This window comes from Camellia sinensis, chromosome 3 (assembly GCF_055761805.1).
Source record: "Camellia sinensis isolate YWXY chromosome 3, ASM5576180v1, whole genome shotgun sequence".
NCBI lineage: Eukaryota > Viridiplantae > Streptophyta > Magnoliopsida > Ericales > Theaceae > Camellia > Camellia sinensis.
Genome location: NC_138963.1, coordinates 206,505,048 through 206,515,755, shown reverse-complemented (window position 1 = coordinate 206,515,755; position 10,708 = coordinate 206,505,048). Strand labels below are relative to the sequence as shown.

At 31.4% G+C, this 10,708-nt stretch overlaps 1 long non-coding RNA gene across 1 annotated transcript; it reads left to right on the top strand.

Moving 5' to 3' along the window:
• Positions 1–5,537: 5,537 nt before the first annotated feature.
• LOC145821256 (uncharacterized) lies at positions 5,538–7,201 on the top strand. Its single transcript, XR_014363280.1, has 2 exons — positions 5,538–5,929; positions 6,781–7,201. It is a non-coding gene; the product is annotated as an uncharacterized LOC145821256 (long non-coding RNA).
• Positions 7,202–10,708: the final 3,507 nt, after the last annotated feature.

Here is a 10,708-nt window from a genome sequence, read left to right as displayed (position 1 = left end):
TAAGCTGGGGCTGTGCGTATATATTTTTTAGTTGTGCGTTAATGATTTTGACTGCTAAGATATGCTTGAGAAAATGATTTTGACTGCTAGTTACAACTGAATAATAAATTAATTAAATCCACTTGACACATGATTTCTTTATCTGTCTTTATCTATGAGAAAATATACATATTGCATGTTCTAAAATTCTAAAAAATTGATTAGTGCCCAGTTAGTCATGTAGGAGTCCCAAAAAAAAAAAAAACACGGGTTGAGTTGGCTCAAAATTTTTTTTTAAAAAAATTTTCCTTCTTTTTTTTTTAAATTTTCGTTCTTTCTTTTCTTTCTTATTATATATATATATAAAATATAATAATATAAGAAAATATAAGAATATAAAATTTTAAAATATATTATTATATTTTTCAGTACATAAAATATTAGGACAAATATTTAAGATAATTTAATTTTTGCCTTTTTTAATTTATAATTTTATTACTTATATTTTTATTTAAAAATAATTTTAATATATTTGTTACTTTTATTTTAATTTTTTAGATTGTTGTTATTTTACTTTTACCGACTACATATTAGTCGGCCATTGTAATTACAAAATTTAAAAATTTTGCTTCATATCGGAGGGAAATTTCAGAGGGAACTTTATTACTTCTTTATTTTCGCTCTCTTTCTCACTCTCTCACGCCTCTGCCCTCCTCCAGCTCTCTCTCTCTCGCCTTTGTCTCCATCGTCGTCGGGTACGGGAGCATCACTGCCATCGCACACGAGCACCACCGTCACTGCGTATGCGATTCCACTTTGATCGACTCAGCCCTTCCCCTTTGATCTCTCTGAAATTATCTCTAGATCGACCAAGGATCTCTGGGCCACCATTATCACAGGTAAGAAAACTTCCATTTCTCTCTCTATTTTTCTGAAATCTGGTTCTTCTCTGATCTGATGAGTGAATTAGTTTTGAATTTAGTTCTGAAATGGTTTGATCTTTATTTGCTGATTTTGGATTGTTTTTTCTCTCATCTGTATAGTTTCTCTGTGTATAGCAAAGATGAATCATGCTATATACTTTTTGTGTCTGCAAGGTGTTCGACAAAATGTCACAATGGCAACTGAAATTTGCATTTTGTTTAGGTGAGTCTTTTGACTGAAAATGGAAACACCAAGGATGATTTGAGGCTCGCCACTGATGATGCTCTGTTCACCCAGGTATATGGCAAGCACTCATCCAGAAGTCACTTTGTTTTTACCTTGCGAATATCTGGAGTAAATGTGGTACACTTCTGAATTTTGTTTGTTTCCATAGAAAATCTCATCTCCCTCTAATATGTATGTATCTGTAGACTGTATGTACATGTGTTGTTCTTGTTTGGAATTTGTTTTGAATTCAGATGTTTCGGATTAAGGACCCAAAAGTCAGTCTTGATTTCTATTCTCGCGTATTGGGCATGTCGTAAGTCCTTTTTTCTTTTTCTTTTTCTTTTCTTTTTTACTTTGAGATTTCTTTTTCCCTCTGTGTTTTGATGCTGATACGTGTGTCTAATACTTAGGTCTGGTGCTTCAATTTTGTTCATAAGTTGTTCTTTTACTGTAATTTTGTTCATATCTGGTAGACCAAGTATTATTTTTTGCTTAAATGTGATCGTGCAATAGTCAACTCCCAATGGGGATATCTAATGCAATATTCATAATGGGTGTCAAAACAGCTTTATGTCCATGTTTTGGTGGAAAATTGTAACCTTGGCGATCCACTAATGACTGTGAATTAGTAACAAATTAACAAATATGTTTATTTCGTGAGGTCCCAAAATGGCCATAAAAGGCATCGTGAATCCAATTAGTTTAGTGGTTAACTAGGCCACTCAACAATTCAGAGTAAGATCCAAGTCTGATGATCTGAATAGTACTGGTCATTATCCAATGATGAAATCATGATACTGTAGGAAAAGCAACTGATTCAAATATGTGAATTAGTTTTGTTTCAAATTGATTTCACATACATTTGGTTGTATATTGTTTTCACACCATCTGTACATTGAGAATACACTGAAGCACCCAGAATTTTCTGCCATCCACCTTAAATCGTCATCCTTATCATCTTTAAGAGCATAGGCATTGGTTATCAGATTAACAAGTCTAGCAACCTCTTCTTTTTCCCAATCTCTCAGCTCTCTTGTAAACCCCCTCATCCCACTCTAACAGACCCTTTTGAGTTCAAGGACTTCCTTAACAGATCTCTACCTATCAAGTCAAATTCTAAAAAGTCTAGAGAACACTTCCTTTAAACAACTAGCCCTAATCCACCTATCCTCCCAGAACAGAGTCCTAGCCCCATTCCCAATCAATATGTGAGTATAGCTAACATAGAAATTATGAAGATCAGGTTTAGAAACTACCACTGCTAGTATATCCTTCTAGATTGTAGATTGAACATAGTATACTATTTATTTATTTATTTATTTTTATTTTTATTTTTTTAAGAAAATTGTTGTCCATTATTTTATTATGATAAGATAAAAGCCATTCCATTCATTTCTTCTAGCATGTCCAAAACTTCTCTACTTTGAAAGGTTCATGAAACACTTGAATGATTTTAATTTGAGAAAAAAAAAATACTTGAATATAGAATGATTAACATGTTCTATTCTGATTATGATATTCATATTTTAACCAATATAGTCATTGAAGTGAATGCATTGTTGTTGATGCTACACACATTTATGAATAGCAATGAGGAAACATTATATATATTTTTTATTATTATTTTTTGTGAGAAAATTGTTGTCCATTATTTTAATGCTTGTATACTTGTAATGTTTTCTTGGCCTAATAATGTGATTAGAGAAAATACAACATTGAATTTTGCCCCTTTTTTTTGTTGAATCCAAATACACAACTAAAGAAGAACTTTGAAACATCCCACCCTTTTTACTAGTTTAGCAACCATCATGCAAACCCAAATTCATATCTTCAGAATGTGTTAGGCATATGTAACCCATAGAATCACTGTTGTTTATGGTCTTAGGAGTCTTGACAAGTACCCATTTTCGCACCATACTTCACAAAACATGTAGAAAAATGAATAGCAAAACATGTAATTTTCGCTTTAAAGTTGTAAAAGAACTTACAGTTTGTCTTAGTGTTCTTATCTAGTGAATATTTATTTTCATATTAGTTGTAAAACAAGTTGCTTCCTTTTTTTTCTTTTTTTTTGTTCTATGTTTTGTGTTTCTTAGGATACGCATCTTATGGATCATCATTGCCTTTTTCTTGCACGAATTTGATTTGAAACTAAATATGGTATAAAATAGCAAGTCTAGAAGTTATCAAAGCAGGTTTAGGTAGTGCCTTTTTATGTTACTATATATAACTCTATACAATGTATTTAACTTTTTATTTTATTTTATGGTACTTTAGTTTATTTAATTATCAATCAATGGATAAGAGTTGGATGAAAAAGAGTAGATTGTCAAGAGATGATGTGCAAGGGGTTAAAGAATTTTGGAGTTTGCTTCTCACAATGTATCTAATGATGGACAATTTCCATGTCCATGTATGAGATGTGTGAATTCATACATGACCCTAGAAGCTGTACATGATCACATGGTATCCTATGGAATTAGTCCGAGTTATAATTGTTGGTATCATCACGGGGAAACTATCCAAATGATGTATTTATCATATATTATCATTTTCTAAATTTATGCAAACTCATGTGAATTTTATTGTATAAATAAGGCGACAAATGGATCTAGTGGCATTTCGGACCAAGCTTCTCCACAAACACATTAGAGATCCTCTTTTAGGAGTCATGAAATGCAACCTTTTAATCGGGGTATTAACTAGAAATTTACAGCTCAAATTGGTGAATCTTTTGACTACACTGCGATGTGTACTGTTTTCAAAATAATAAAGATGAAATAACTAACAAATATAGGACAATTGAAGATGTTATGTTAAGACATTTTATGGGAAGAACTTGGTGTAAGATGTTATGGGAAGAAATTTTAACACTAGTCTCAAATTTCAGTAGCGTAATAATTGAGCCACATCTACTATGTAATCACCACTTAAGGCAAAACAAAAGCAATACTAATGTACTAAAAATTGAAGAGAAGGTTGGAGGAGATGAACAAGTTCACATCTTCATTTCATTATTATGTTTGGTATGCAATTAGGTGCTAAGCTTTCCTATGTTCTTTCTTTACACTACCATTGAGAATATGCTCATTTTTCTTTCAATTCCTAGATGATGAAGAACAAGAAACCAGCTAAGCTCCCAATGAGGCTACTAGGCATTGTTTTTTTCTTTTTCTTTTTTGTCTATGCAAAAACCTATGTTAGTTAAACCTATGTTATGTAACAACTGTATTAATTTGTTTTCTATCCAAACTCGGATCGGATAGATGTTAGTTGTTGCTGTAAAGTGAGAAAATTAGAAAGATTAATAACAGAGGATGAAATGATTGATAACCATAGAGATGTGGACAGCAAAGTAGGTTTATTTTCTGTAAGGTTGTCATAGGTGTTTTCTATTAATTAGATGGTTTTATATATATTCTATCAACATAATTGTTAAATTAATCATTGAGAAATGAGTTATAATTGATAATGTAAATAGAGTCTTAATGCTCAATATTTGGTACATCATACATATGTTTTTAAAAAATAAAATGAGATTAAGAAAAAATGTTCAGTGAGTGGAGGGAGGAGGTACGCAAGGGATAGGGAATGAAAAATTGTTTTGAAAATAATATTTTTTCTTTAGATTTTGAAATTGAAAATTGTTGTCATTTTTTTGGAAACTAAAACAGTTCTCAGATGTGTTTTTTCATTTATAGTTTTAAAAATTCTTAAAAAAAAAAACTGGGCCCTAGAAGATTTGAGTCGTAATATTGTTCCAGAGACATATTTTAGATCTTCTGATGGATGTAAACCTCCTTCCGAACAAATTGTCCTACAATTGGCATTTGATTAAGTGCAACTTTGGATCTTGTGACCATTCTGGTTGAATAAGTTGGTATGATTCCTTTTATTTATTTTTTTGTTAGTGCACATCATCCAATAGTGATTTCCCTATAAGCCATGCTAGTCAACTTTCAAATCCGTTCCTTAGTTTGCCGCTTGAATTTGGAAAATGTGAATCATGTGGTGCTGCGGAACCCGGGACATGCGAAGGTATTTTTCATGTTTTAATCCTTTTTATTTTCTGATTACACTGAGAAGTTTGAATGGTCATGACCGCTGGACACATTGAAGTATTGCTAAAGTTTTGTTCATTTTTTTACCTTTCAAGTCACTTTGGGTATATAGAATTACCAATTCCAGTATATCATCCTTCCCATGCGAGCGAACTAAAGCGGTTGTTGAGCCTGGTTTGCTTTAAGTGCTTGAAGTTGAGAAGTGGGAAGGTAATGGATATGTTTATAGAAGGCTTCACGTAAAATCTATTTGTCATAAGTAATTAAATCCTTTTGCTTTCTTGATTGAGAGGGTAGCAGATTATTGTGTTGTGTTATGGAAAGTGTAAGTTTCTACCACTGCATCCTCAGAAGTCATGCTCTGCCACTAATATTAACTTCAATACTGTTTACTCCTCTTAGGACTGCCAACATTGCTTTATACTTGTCTTTATAAGTTTCTATTACTTTTTTGGGGTTTATTAGTTTGCATGCTTCTATTACACTTCGTGCCATATCCACTGGAGCTTGTTGCACAGAATCCTGCTTTCTTTGTGTCTTTTCATTGCTCCTTGATATTTGATTTCCTCTCTTATGTGGTGAAACATAATGTCACTAAGATATATGCCTATGCTAGTTGCTCATACTATTGTTTTGTGCTTGGACCAGTTTATGCAGATGGAAGTATTTGTCTGGATATTCTACAAAATCAGTGGAGTCCAATATATGATATAGCTGCTATACTGACATCTATCCAGGTATGATGGAGTGTATATATGGTTCAAAAATATCTATTGCTAGGAATGGTCAGATGATATTGCTTGTAGTAAAAAATCACCGTTTGATTTTGATTTAAAGATACTAGTTTCGAATGATTAGTGAAATGGTAAACTAAAGCTGTTACAGTTAATTTGCTTGAAAAAGAGTTATTCAAAGAACTTTTTCTGTCAATTTTTTGGTGGAGTATGACAGACTCGTGTTTGTTGATTTTGAGAAAAAATGGCGTCAAGCCTGAAACCAATTTAGAGTATGCTAGCACAAAACATATCTCCTTTGGCTCTTGTGCTATTTATTTTTTTCTTTATGGTTTCCACTTTCCTCTATGTAGGTAATATAAAATATGAGAAATCTAGAATGAAATATAAAAATATTTGAGAGCAGCAAAATAAAGTTGATTGGTTTGTGCATACCTATCTATCCACTTTATTTAACAGAACTTTTACTTTTCTTTTTTAAACAAATTTTCATAAGGTAGCAGAATTGAACCCATGTTGGCCACTCCATGCATACTATCCGTTGGATTTAGTGTGGCAAAATAGCGGCCAACCTTTCATTAATTGTTAACAGGCTCATAGATATAACATAACAACTTGGGGCACGTGTTTATGCGTGGTGTGTATTAAATTCATACTGTGCAATCATTTTACTAATAAATAAATGAGCAAAACTGGCAAATGCATGTAATAAACTCAGCAGTTTGTCAATTGTTCAAGCATGACTCTACCATACCAAATAGATATAACTTCTAGGAATGTTTTGATTCCACAAAGCTACTGGTCACTAGTTCAGGTATGATGTTTTTTGATTTTTCCCATTTTTCTCATTGCAGTCATTGCTCTGTGATCCAAACCCAAACCCAAGCCCAAATGCAGGTTTCCCCTTTTTCTCATTTCAGTGAATGCTCTGTGATCCAAATGCAAACTCACCTGCAAATTCAGAAGCAACATTGTTGTTTTGTGAGAACAAGCGTGAATACAACCGGAGGGTGCGTGAAATTGTTGAGCAGAGCTGGACAGAAGACTAAATCTCTCTTGCTTTGGGTGTTATAGGACGTAATTAAGCTGCTTCAAATCACTAATCTTCCTCGTTGTAGGTGGCTGGTCTGATTTTCTCTGGTGTTTGTGTATCATTGCTGTATTAATTACAAATGTAATAGAAAGTATTATGTTTACAGGTTGTAATTTAAATTATTGACGTTAGTTATTCATGTATTATGTATGTGATTTAAATCATGGTTATTCATGTATTATGTTGAATGCTTTAATGGTTGATAATATATTTTCGTGTTGATGGATTATATTGTTTATACAGGGTACATGTAATATAAATGAATACAGGTTTACAATTTTTTTTTTTTTTTTTAAAAAAAACAGAAAATTATTTGGCCACCAAATGTTTTGGTAGCCAAATAGGTAATCAAAAGTTTTGGCTACTAATAATTTAGTAGCAAAAACATAACTCAAAACGTTTTTGCCACCAAATAATTAGTAGCTAAAAAATTTGAGAATGAGAGAAATAAACTATTGGCTACTAAATTTTTTAGTCACGGAAAAAATGGTATCATTTGGCGACTAAAACTTTTGGTGGCAAAAAGTAAAGAAATGAATCTTAATAGGTTTTTGGCTACGAACAGTTTTAGTCGGCAAAAGTCACCACGCCTAAGGTAGAACTTTTAGTGACTAAATGGTTAGTAGTCAAAAGTTTAATAAAATGAAAAATAATATTTTTGGCGACTAAATTCTTTAGTCCCTAAATGTAGTAATGTTGTCACTAAAACTTATTCCCGACAAAAATTTTAGTCGCTGAAAATTTAATTTATTTTATTTCAACACTTTTGGCGACTAAATATTTAGTCGCCAAAACATACCCTTTCCCGACTACTCAGAGTTTGGTAGCCGAATGTTCACTTTTGACGACTAATATTTTAGTCGCCAAAAGATAACCTTTGCCGACTAACCAGAGTTTAGTAGCCAAAACGTTCACTTTCAGCGACCAAAAATAGTTTAGTCGCCAATACTATCGCCGACAGCGTATAGGCAACTAGTTTGGCGACAAAATATTTTAGTCGCTAATTGTTTCGGCGACCAAAAATGGGGCTTTTGGCGACCAATATTTTAGTCGCCAAAAGTGGCATTTCCTGTAGTGATTCTCTATACACATCTTTTTAAAATAAAAAAAATCTCAATGTATACTTTTTGAGTAAAAAAAAACTAAACCCTAGATTCGCAAAATATTATATGAAAAATCTCAATGTACATCGTTGTTGTAGCTGTTCGGGCTTTGACATTCTCATAGCCAAAGTCAGTGCTGCAACTAGCGTAGATGAAATATTTCATTTACTTAGCCATGGCCGTGCTTGCAATGCTGTACAGATTTCTCACAGCATTGTTGATAAATTACTCTATCAGTTCAAAGACGATTAGAAGTCTGCATTAGGTGTTTTTAAATGGAAATCATCACATCTTGGCTATAAGCCCCTACTAGAATCATATGATATGATGGTGGACATACTAGGTAAAGCAAAACAAACAGATAAGATGAAAAAGTTGGTAGATGAAATGCGTCAAACCCATCTTGTGATGCTTAGCACTGTAGCTAAGGATATGCGAAGGCTTGTTGGTGCAGGAGATTGGGAAAATGCTGTGAGGACATTCGATGACTTAGGAACTTTTGGGTTGGAGAAAAATACAAAAACTATGAACTTGTTGCTTGACACCCTTTGTGGAAAGGAGAGTTGAGTGGTGTGTGTATAATTATTATGAGTGAAGGGTATAATTGTAAATTTTAGTATGTGAATTGAGAAAATTAATTAATAATCAAATTAATAAGTGTGTGTACTAAGAGAAGATATGCACTAAGATAATTAAATGTGTGGAAATATAATTTCTCATAAGAATCACTTAGCTGCTTAAGGTTCGTCTTTTCTTTTCGATTTTGTCCTATCATTTTGAATAATTTACTATATGTTGAATGAAAGTTTTTTCATAATTATGCAAACATTCTTCATCAATTATGCAACAAGTTTTTTCGTAATTACGAGAACATTCTTGGTCAATCATGAAACAGATTTTTTCGTAATTATGCAATAGATTTTTGTCATAATTACGCGAACATTCTTGGGGTAATTCTATTTTTACACACTAATTTCTCTCAGCACACACACTTAATGAATATTTTCTCAATACACACATTATAAAAATATAAATTCTCAGTACACATCTCTATATTTCAATATTACCCTCATTTTCAATTTTAAAACCCTAAGGCTATGTTTGGTTTCAATTTTTGAATCAATTTTTTGAAATTTTTATGAGAAAAATATAAATTAATTTGACAAAAATAAATATCAAAAAAATATTTTTTAGTTTTTAAATTTTTTGCCCCTAAAAAGATGAAACCATATTGAAATAAGAAATTTTATTTATTTATTTTTGAAAACATATTCTAAAACTATATATGTATATAATTTTTATTTTATTTTTTATAAATTAGGAAGAAATGTCAAAAACTCATAAATTCACCCAAAATGATATGGTAATAAAATTAGAACCTGTATCATTGGTTGTATAACAAATCAAAAAATGATATATACCATACCATATCACATAATTCTATTATATATCTAATGATTTATTTTATTCAATTTTATAAAATAATATTTTAATTTTTAAAAAACGATCAAAATATAAAATTTAAATATACTAATCTATGCCCTACCAGGCCTTCTTAAACTAGTATATATATATAATAACGGACAATATACCTTAGCTGCAATGAACCTGTTTTGTTTTCCAAATATTAAAGCAGTGGCCCACATGTTTCAAGTGCCCTGTACCACAAAATCTTTTCCTCCATTTTAATTAGTAAACTATTTATTTGAAATAGATCAAGGGTACTCATCATGTGATGAGAATTTAATTAAATAATTTCCTCCATTTTCATTATTAAACTGTTTATTTGAAATATATTAATAGGTAGTCATCATGGATGATATTTTAATTAAATCTTTTCCTCCATTTTAATTATTAAACTATTTATTTGAAAATTATTAATGGGTAGTCAATCATGAGATTTTAATTTTATGAGTGATGATAAACAAATGAGTAATTATGAACAAATTACACTGATCATCTTTCACATTTAAATATATAGACTTTAATAAATTTAATATAATTACTTAATTATTAAAATACACATTAACAAAATCCATCTTAATTAACATGGTTGTACCATTGCGGGTCGATTGAGACAGTTGTCCTGGGGTGACTAGGCCACTGAAACAGAATCACTCCACTGCTATGCCAGTGAGTTCACTTTGGACTCGTTTTTACCCTCCAAACCGTTCTTTTTAAACCCCATTAAATAGTTCATTCATATAAAAAAAATTAAATTATTTAGATATCGATAACTATATAATCAGATCACATTTGCCTCCAATCATGTAATTATCGATAATTGATTAACCTGAATTTGGGCATGATCTTGCAAACTTTATAAAATGTACAATTTAAATTATAAAATAAAAAAAAAAAAAGATCCGGAATGTACCCGAACACTTCCTATTGTGCATAAGGCCACAGAAATACTAATTCTACCAATACCCGTGGACCGTGGACTGAAATCTGTGATAATTAGCATTAACAACAAAATCACAAAGCATCCTTCAATTCAAGAAATAGCTACATCGATAAAATAAATAAATAAATAAGCTAAATTCAGCACACAAAATCGATAGAAGTTACAACATATTCCAGGGG